Source organism: Rhinolophus sinicus, linkage group LG15, assembly GCF_036562045.2.
Source record: "Rhinolophus sinicus isolate RSC01 linkage group LG15, ASM3656204v1, whole genome shotgun sequence".
NCBI lineage: Eukaryota > Metazoa > Chordata > Mammalia > Chiroptera > Rhinolophidae > Rhinolophus > Rhinolophus sinicus.
In genome coordinates this window covers 3,280,449-3,290,720 of record NC_133764.1, presented here as the reverse complement: position 1 = coordinate 3,290,720, position 10,272 = coordinate 3,280,449, and the positions used below count along the sequence as shown (strand labels likewise).

The 10,272-nt window shown below is 45.8% G+C and overlaps 1 non-coding gene across 1 annotated transcript; it reads right to left on the bottom strand.

The window, feature by feature from the left end:
- Positions 1-4,698: 4,698 nt before the first annotated feature.
- On the bottom strand, positions 4,699-4,805 carry LOC141569124 (U6 spliceosomal RNA). The gene has a single exon (XR_012492516.1). It is a non-coding gene; the product is annotated as a U6 spliceosomal RNA (small nuclear RNA).
- Positions 4,806-10,272: the final 5,467 nt, after the last annotated feature.

The following is a 10,272-nucleotide window of genomic DNA, read 5'->3' as shown; positions in this document are numbered from 1 at the left end:
ACCTGAGACTGAGGTCAGGAAAATAACCATAGTCCCAGGCCGCTGTTTGTGAGCGTTTGGGCTTGTTGCTGAGCCCAAGCTAAGCTAAGTGCCAAGGGCGCCCAGCTCCACCCAATTCAAATCACCACTCTTGGGGATTCAGATGTCTCCGTGTGAAATCTGAGTGCAGCAAATGAATAAGTAGACATCCTGTCTAAGAGGCAGCTAGGCACCCAGCACAGGTCCTGCACAGGGTCACCCCCGGGGGGGCCGTCACCACCTTGTCACCACCCACCCTGATTCCTCCTTTTAGGCCAAAGCCCCTAGAAAAGCCCTGGGGTCAGGAGACAGATTCTGGTCCAATTTGTAGCTGCAAGGCCATAGGATTCCCCCAAGTTGACTTTTTAAAACCAGTTTTAACCATTTCTAAGTGTATAGTCCAGTGGTTTTAAGCACATTTGCATTCTTGTGCAACCATCACCACTATCCATCTCCAGAGCTTCTTTACTTCCCAAACTGAAACTCTGTACCCATTTAACACTAACTCCCTAAGCCCCTTCCCCAGGCCCTGGAAGCCACCCTTCTCCTTTCTGTCTCTATGAATTTGATGAGTCTAGGTGCCTCATATAAGTGGAACCACACAGTATTTGTCCTTTTGTGTCTGGCTTATTTCACTCAGCATAATGTCTTCAAGGTTTATCCACGTTGGAGCATGTATCCAGATTCCCTTCTTTTTCACAGCTGAATAATGTTCCCGGGTGTGGACAGACCACTTCTGGCTATAGTGAAGAGTGCTGCTGGAATGGGGGTGGGCATCACGGTGGCTTTTGACACAGCACGGAAGGAGGTAGACACAATGCTCCTTGGCCACATCCACAAGGAAAGGCCCTCCCAACCTGGCCTGCCCCCCAGGAGCTGGGTAGAGAACAGCATGTGCAGCGAGCATCTTCCTTGATGGCGTGTGTTACAGCCAGCTCATGGTGGGATCTGCCCCAGGGCTCTTGGGCTCCCCTGGGGCTTTCATTCTACCCACTTCTCCACAAAGTGCCCCTGACTCTACAGGCCTGGCTAGATTCCACCTCAAATTCCACACTGTTATGGTCCCCATATAGCTCAAAATATTCCCTCATCTGACCCAAATGGCCACCTTTTCCTGACCCCTGAATTTCTGCTAGGCTCCTGGTGTCACCAGAAAATGCCCCAAATCCTCGGCCTCTTCTCTAAACGGTCTAGTCACCCTCTCGCTCTGAGAGACTGCCCCACCCCAGGGTTGCTTCCCCTGCAGCTCTCTTCAGAGGAGGGCAGATTTTAACTCACAGGTCCTGCATCCTCAAGGACTTGGAGCTGACTGAGTTCCCCTCCTCAGTCTCCTGGAATATTTCTCCCCTCTTTTTCCGTAATAATGAAGCATTTTTTTTCTCTGAGAAGTATGCCTTCAGACTACACCACCATCTACCTTTTCTTACTGCAGTCATCTGTTATTACTTTCTGGTCCCTTTGCCCACTTCCAGGAAGGTTTTCAGCACCCCCACCACCATTGTGTTTTTCTCACAAAATGCTCCTGTTATCATTCTTGACAGCTTCAACTATGTCTTTCCAGGATGTTTCCCAACTTCCTAATCTGCTCTCTTTCCCTCTGACCCACCTGAACCACTTCACCCTGGTCATCCTTAGAGTCACTACCAGTACCTGAATCAGCTCCAGAACTTCTGCTTCAGGCATCCCCTTTCCCACCACTGTCCCCTCCTTTCCAGCCCATTTCCTCTGTGACAACCCAACTCTATCCACCTGGTGTTCAGCTTCCTGGGCCCCTGTATAGCTGCACCAGCTGTGGAAATAAAGACATATGACCCCACAGGTTGACAAACAGCCACTGCCCTGGGTCCCCAGCGTTGCTCCCTCCCATGTCAGCCTTCCAGGAGCCTGTGTGGACTGTCCTGCTCCTATGTCTGGCCTTGCCGACCCTCAGGGCCCTCACCACCCAAGAATCTGCTCCTTCCATTGCCCCCTGTCCTACACACACATCTCCCTTGTGCAAGAAAATGTGCTGTTTATGTCCACGCTTTAAGAGAGAAAATGAGAATGAGAAACCCTCCCTAACCTCACATCCCTTCGAGCAATTTCTCCTTCTCTCTGTTCCTCTTTACAACAAAACTCCTCCAAAGTCAGGTCTTCACTGGCCTCCACTTCCTTCTAGCGTACTCTCTCTTCCGTACGCCTCTGTCAGCCTTGAGCCCCCTGAAACCATCTTGTAAAGTCACCAGCAGCTCACATCTTGCCAGATCCAGTGTCAGTTCTTGGAGCTTATCTTACTCAACCTCTCAGCAACAGCTGTCACAGTCTGTCACTTCCCCTTTCTTGAAACACTGGCTTCCAGAGATGCCACAGCCCACTACGCCCTGGCAGTCTTCTGGCCTCGGGCCACTCCCCAGCAGGTCTTGCGTCAAATTCTCTGGCTCTTTCAGCTGCTATGTGTAGGAGGACCCAGGAATCATCTTCATACGTTGTTGTTTTTTTCCCTCCTGGTTCCAGACTCCTATAGTTTCCTGTCTACTCTTCTCCACTTGGATGTTGAAAAGAATTTCACACCTGACTCCAATTCCCCCCCCCCCCCCCTTGGTCTTCCAGTTCAGCAAGTGGCACCAAGTTCAACGAATGCTCTGTTGATACAGGGTCATCCCTGCTTCCTCTTTCTCTTATCTCCCTGTGCATTCTGGCTCTGCCTGAAATCGAGTCCGCAGCTGCCTGCTTCTACCCCTCCTGCTATCATCCTGGCTAAACTCCCTCAACTCTTACCTGAACTATTGCAAGGACCTTTTCACCAAGCTTTATTTTGTTAATTTATTTTACTTTCACACTCGTGTCCCTCTATAATCACTTCTCTGCTTGATTTCCAGAAACAATGTTTAAGAATGTAAATGAGACCATGTTCAGAACCTCCAATCAATTGTGATAAGGCCAGGGAAGTTGTTACCGACCGACCTCTCCCAGCAGCCAGTTGCCTTCCTGCTGTGCCCCCAACACACACACACACACACACACACACACACCTGCCCTGCATGGGACTTTGTACACACTATTCCACATGACTTCCTTTCACATCTCAGATATCTATCCAAATTTGTCACCTACTCAAAAGAGACTTTCTCCAACTATCCTTCCTAGAATAGCACCTGGTCTCACTGGCACACTCAATTTGCTCTCCCTGCTCTGCTTTTCTTCTTGGCACTTATCAATACTTGTCATCTTGTATATCCGTTTCTGCCCCCTCCCCTACCAGAATGTGAGCTCCGAAAGGGCCCGGGCTGCGTCTGTCTTACTCAAGGCTGTAGCCCCGGCACCTGGCACACTGCCTGGCACAAAAGAGCTGTGTGGGATATTTGCAGAAGAGTCTTAGTGTTGCTCAGAAATGTGAGGCCGAAAGCACTGAAGTAGAGAAAACAAGCACTGGGTTGTCATTTATTCAGAGACAAATGTAGCCAGCTATTTCAAACAATAAGACTGTGGGAGTAGTTAGAAAAAAAAATGCTTTGGAGAAAAAAATAAGGAGTATCCCACTTCCATGTCTTACCCGCAAATTTGTTTGGTTTTTATACTTTTGAAAAGGGGATGATAATTACTAAATCAGGTCACTTATTGAAAAATGAAAAAAGACATTTTGAAAAGAGAGAAATGGAAGACAGTCAAATCCCAGTACCAGATGCCCGGTGAACAGTCTGTCAACACTGACAGATTTCACCGGCATTTGTATTCAAGGGTCTTGGGGGTGGAGGTGTAGCACTTAAATTTTCATGTAACATAACAACACAGCATGCTTAAAATAGATAAAGTGAATACAGAGCAGTGCAAGTTACTATTTATAAATATGGAGGTAAATATCAAAAGAAACTTTAGAGACTAGAAAGTGGCTAACAAGGTCTGGGGCGACAGTCAGAGCATAAGACTTCTTAAGTACAATTTGACTTTTTAACTATGAGCTTGTATTATTATACTATGGAAAAGAAGTAATATACTTATTAGAAAGTATATAAATCCATACCCCACATGCACACCATGAGAAATCCCAAATGTATCAAGGATTTAAAATAGAAGAATGAAAGTTGTAGAAGAAAACATTGGAACAGGGAAGGGCTTTCTAGTTTTGACTTAAAATCCAAAGGCATAAAGGAAAAAATAAAAATAAACCTTTGTGTGGCAAAAACAAACCAACCACTATAAGCAAAGACAACCAAATATCTGGGGAAACTATTTGCATCTCAAATTACAGATGTCATCTCTCTAATGTACGGAAAGCTTCAAGATAAGACTTCTAAACACTCAGTAAGAAATATAGGCAAAGGATACAAAAAGGCAATTCATAGGAAAAAGAACACAAATAGGATTTTAAAGCATATTCAGCCTCATTCATAACAAAATGCAAAAATTTTTAAATGCCTCTTTTTTCATTTATTTTTGTTCAATTACAGTTGACACTCAAGATTATTTTATATTAGTCTCAGGTGTCCAGCACAGTGGTTAGACATTTATATAATTTATGCAGTGATCCCCTGACTAGTGATTCCCCACCTGACATAATACATAGTTATTACAATATTACTGAGTATATTCCCTATGCTGTACTTTACATCCCTGTGACTATTTTGTAACTACCAATTTGTACTTCTTAATCCCTTCACCTTTTCCACCCAGCCCCCCATACCCTCTCCCATATGGCAACCAAAAAATATGGAGCACTTCACAAATTTTCGTGTCATCTTTGCTCAGGAGCCATGCTACTCTTCTCTGTATCACTCCAATTATAGTATAATATATGTGCTGTCAAAATGAGCACAAAATGCAAATTAAAACTAAATTCAGATGCCACTTCTCACCTATCAGATGGGCAAAAATCCAAAGGTCTGATAACATGCTCTGTGGGTCAAGCTGTGGGAAAGAGATACCTTCATACGTTTCTGATGAGAGAACAAGTTAGTTCAACTCCCACAGAGGCAATGTGGCAGTTTCTATCCAAAGCACAAATGCACACACCCTTTGACCCAGCAATTATATGTTTGACACTTATGCAGATGAACCTATCCATACATGTGTACATTAATTACAATTCTGTTGTAATTGCAAAAGACTGGAGAGAACCCCAATGTTTATCACCCATGGAGTGTCCCTACATCCAGATTGCATGGGACAGTTTATACCTTTGTTCCAGTATAATTAATAATAGAGACCCTCACTTTCACACTTGAAAGTGTCCCAGTGTGGATGAGAGATCATATGGCCACCCCTATAGGGCACTAGATAAATCATTTTTGCTACCCACATACAATGGAATACCAGGCAGCAGAAACAAAAAGTGAGAATGTTCTATATGTATTGATAGGGAAATGTCTCCAAGATACAATGCTAAGGAAAAAGAAAGCAAACAAAACAAAACAAATGAAAAACAATATATAGACCTTTTGTGTTAAAAAGAGCAGAAGGATATTAATATTTACATTAGCTTGTAAATAAGACACTCTGGAAGAAAACACATCATAACTGATAACGTGGTCACCAATGTGCATGCATATGGGGAGGGCAGGGGAGAATGTGTGGATGGGGACTTTTCACTGTATATCTTTTCATAATTTTTTTTATTTTTGAACCAAGAAAAAATAAGTTTTTGAACATATTCAAAGAATTAAACTTTAACATGAAAAACTATGTCTATTGTCACAGAGCTTTCTAGATGCCTACACACTATTGATTTTTCTCTTCCTTTTAGTAACAGAATCCCAATTTTAAGCCAGCTTTACTGCTGTTCACCTAAAAGATTTCATTTCCCAGCCTCCTTTGCAGCTAAGTGTAGGCATAGGACTAAATTTTACCCAGTGAAATACAAATGAAAGTGTTATAAGGGCCTTCAAGGAAGTCTTAAAAGGGACAGACCACTCTTCATGCATCCTGTCACCTGGAACACAGTTATGACGACTAGAACTCTGTTAGTCATATTCAATCATGAGGACGACTACCACTCCCTCAGGGATGTCAGAGTGGAAAGGGGCCTGAATCCCTAATGATTTTATGACTCCAACATACCAGCTTGGACTTTCCACCTCTGGATTTTTGTGTGTGTGTGAGAAATAAATAAGTTTCTTGTCTTGCCTAAGACAGTATTTTTCAGGTCTCCATTCCTTGCAGCTTAAGCTAATCCTAACTGATACATAAATGTACTGATAAGATACTGACAGGATATTAATTTTGGTAATCCATTTTTGATGTGATGCCAAGAGAGTTTTATTTTCTTTGTCCTTTTTGATATTTTCTGTACTGAACATGTATTTTAATAACAACTATGACTTTAACACAATGATATTTACAGAATTACAGGCAATGGATCTTCCAGCTTCTAGTCTTGTGGTAGGAGAATTTCATTTTCAAAGATGATGGTGATAATGAGGGGGAATATCTCTCAAAGCCACTCACTGCAGCCCTCTTCTAACAGCAGAGACCCCACTGCCTCTCTGCTGTTGCAGGACCGGCATCGAGTCTGCAAGTGTAGGAAAAGCTGCCTGTTGCTTTAAATTATAAACGGGACCTAGAAGATGCTTGGAGCCAGGTCTGATCCAGATTTGCCAAATCCCCAGGCTCTGCTTGTCTGCTTTCTGCTGGGAAACAGGTTTCCATTGTCTACATACTGACGCAGGGGAGAAATCGTCCATGGCCTGGGGACATGAACAATGAAATTTCACATGGGTTCCCGGCTGACTCAACCTGGGAGGACTGGAAGGCCAGCAAATGATCCTGGAATTCAATGTTGGTTTCCCATATTGCCATGTACAAACAATTCCAGACAGAGAACCTTTCCAGAAACGTGTTGAAAGGGGGTCTGAGGAGGCTGGTTACGACTGTGCTGATTTTTTATTCCCAGATACCTGCAGTTATACAATTTGTGATTCACCTTTTTGGCCTATTGCGGTGCTTCTCCAGCTGGGCTCACATCCCCTGAGAGGTCTGGCACTCCTGTGGGTTCTCAGCTCCACGGGCCATAGCTCTATGATGATGTGATGCAACTTCCTGGCATGTCGATTGTACTCAAAGGTATTTTGGGTGAAAAAGTCACCATTTTTATATTAAACTACCACTGATATGTTATGAAGAGAATATATATCCTAAATATTTTTAAGACTTCAAATAAAAATTTTAAGCCTTTCGAAAAAAGACCTTAAAAAGTCCTGTAGTGCACAGCTTTAAACTATGCTCTGAGACTCCTGAGGTGGCATCTGGGTGCGTTGGTCTAGGGGAAAAGGTCTACAACTCTGGCTTAAAGGATTTCAAGCTCGGATTAACTGAAAATGTCCCTGGCATTGTAATACAGCCAACCTTGTCTACACAAATGCACCCAATTCTTTCATAAAGAGAGGGGTTTATGTGAAGTGACTGGAGAAAGTGGGTCTTTCCTTTCTGTACATCCAACTAGCTGCCAACTAGCCTCCTTTGTTGCCCCCACCCCGCAGGCCTCTTTTCCCTTCCCATCCCTACCATCTCCAGTGTAATGCCTGCCGGCCACTTACTGACCTCGAGACTCTCAGCCCCTCCAGTGTGCCTGTCAGTGAGCTCCCAGGCACCCATTTCATGCTGAAGAGATGGTGCCAGGACAAAGCGGCAGACCAAAGAGTCATGTTCCCTGCCCTGGGATGACTTGTAGTCTACGGAGGTTGGGGACAGACTAATCCAAAAGTCACACCCATGGTTGGATAGTTACACATCTGACAGTGACCCTGGAGGAAAAGTGAAGGCTGCATTGAGAGGTTATTTAAGGGGGACACGATTTCATTGGGGTGGGAGGAATTGAGGGAATGCTTCTCGAAGGCATCTTATTAAAGGTGACCCTACAGGTGAGCAAGAATCAGGCAGGTGGAGGATGGAGGAAGAACTGACTATGGTGGGATGAGAAAGTGCACCTTCGAAGGCTTTGGCTGGACAGTTTGGGTCAAAAATCCCAACTGGCTCCAAATGTGGCCAGAACAGGTTGCTGTGCATTTAAAACAAGACACCTCCAGGCTCTACTGTGTTTGTAAGATAAAATGTTATGTTTTCCTTCCTGAGGAGGAGGAGTTGGGACAGCCACACTGCATTGAAATGCATGTGTTCATAGCTGCTGTCAGGTCTAGCTCAGCACCTGCATTAGCCGCCCAGATAACAAAGAAGAAAATAATCTTCCCACTGAAGACCCAGAAGGGACACAAACTGGATGCCAGTGGTGGCCGAGGGCCCTATCTGGTTTGGCTAACTCTGGGTTTCTAATTCACTTAGGTGGAGTGTCTCCAGGCAGCGCGGGACCCTCCCTTCCCCGAGGTCTCAGCACTGCCAGGACCTCAGGTCACCTGTGGCCACACCTGCAGCCACCTGTCTGCCTGAGGCTCTTAGAGGGCTGCAGGACCAAGCAAATAAAACTGCAGGATAGCCAATGAAATTTGAATTTCAGATAAACAACAATAACATTTTAATATAAGCACGAGGTCCCAAATATTGCAGCAGATGTACTTATGCTAAAAAAATTATCCATTGTCTATCTGAAATTCAAATTTTACTGGGCATTCTGTATTTTATCTGGTAACTCTACTCGGTCTACAGACCAGGCTGTCTAGGCCTTTCATCAGGGGACTGGCAGAAAACACTCTTTTGGAAGCCTCGCCGTCCCTCGATGCCCCAGGCCTCACATCCATCTCAGAGGAGTGATGGAATGTGCACTGCAAGGCTCAAACTTGGTGTCCCCACCTGAGGACAGGTTTAAGCTAAGACTTTTAAGGGGCCAAAAGTGGCAGAAGAAACAGGTCCAGAGAGGAGACTGAAGAGATCCAGGAGAGTGTCTCAGCAAGGGGAGATGCAGATGGTGTGGGACACAGCATGGGTGACCATGGAGAGCGAGAGCTGGGTTAGGGTTGAGGACCCACTATTGGCCTGTGCAATGGGGTGCTGGGAGCGCAGGTGGAGGAGGAGGTGGGCTGCTGCAGCGGCTCCTGCCATCTGCCCACACAGCTCTCCCTTGCTCTTTCTTGGGCTGGGGACAAGCCATCAGAAAGACCTGGAAAGAGAGGACTCAGGGCAGGAGTGCTGGTGGGCAACCAGGGCCCACTCACACCATCAAATGCCACCTTCTTCCCAATTCCTATGGAAAAAGAGCAAAGTAATCCCCAAATAATAAGGGTACCCCCTCAGCACTGGCCTCCAGGGAAGATCGTCCAGGAAATGGAGACCCCTCTAGATGCAGCCGGTGTGGGCAGGCTGCCCCAGACCTCCTCCAGCTATCAGCGGGTTCCAGGATCCCTCGTCGGGAAGAGCCATTTCACACCTGGTGTCTGAGTACCATCGAGAGGTCATCTCACTTCCGCCAGCTGTGGTGTTTGGTTTAGCTTGGCCAGCAGGCCCAGCAGGAGGACGCAGGAGCCCAGAGTGCGCAAGGGCCTCAGGTAGACCTGGCATCAACATTGTGGGCCAGCAAGGTACAGTCTATGGGAAGGTCGTTTGGCCCCTCTGGGACCCCCCTGAAAGTGCCCCCCACTTCTGGGGATGGTGAGGATTATAGGGGCCATTCCTGTGCAGGCTTGGCCTGTACCTGGCAGGTGGGTCCTCAGACATAGCTGCTGTTCCTATTACTTGCATTTATATCTTTCCAGGAAGGCTGCTCCGTGGGAACCCCGAAGGACACAACCCTTGAGGATCTGAAGATGCTGAAAGGTATCACTCTCCCCACTAAGCATGCCGTCTTCTTGAGGAAAATCCCTGCAGTGATGTTGGCATGTTGTGACAGAAAACATTGATCACCCGCTTAGCACCCTCCAATATTCCAGGCTAACAGAACTCCAATTTTGTTGGGGTATGGGGTTCACTGTCAGGGAAGGTGGCCCCTCTCCCACCCGAGACAAGTCATGGCAGCTCACCCTGCACTCCTTTGTGACTAGTTGGGTGGGGAGATTTGACACCATCTTGGCCAATGAGATGGAATCTGAGGGGGTTGGAGGACGGTTCTGGGGAGGGCTTTTGACCGTCCTTTGAACACAGATGTTCTGAACACAAATCTTGTGACCTTGTTTAGTTTGCCATTAGAAAAAGAAACCTACGCACAAACATCTTTTGGCTAAGATGCATCTGAGGTCTTGATGCACAATTTATTTCTAACCTTCACCAGACAGGAACATTCAGTTATTTTTCAAATAAGAAATTACAGCAACTGCATCAAATGGCATTATCCCGAGGAGAAGCAACGCTCTCCAGCATGCTCTTCCTTCCCTGTAACAGGTGGCAGAGGGTGGAGTA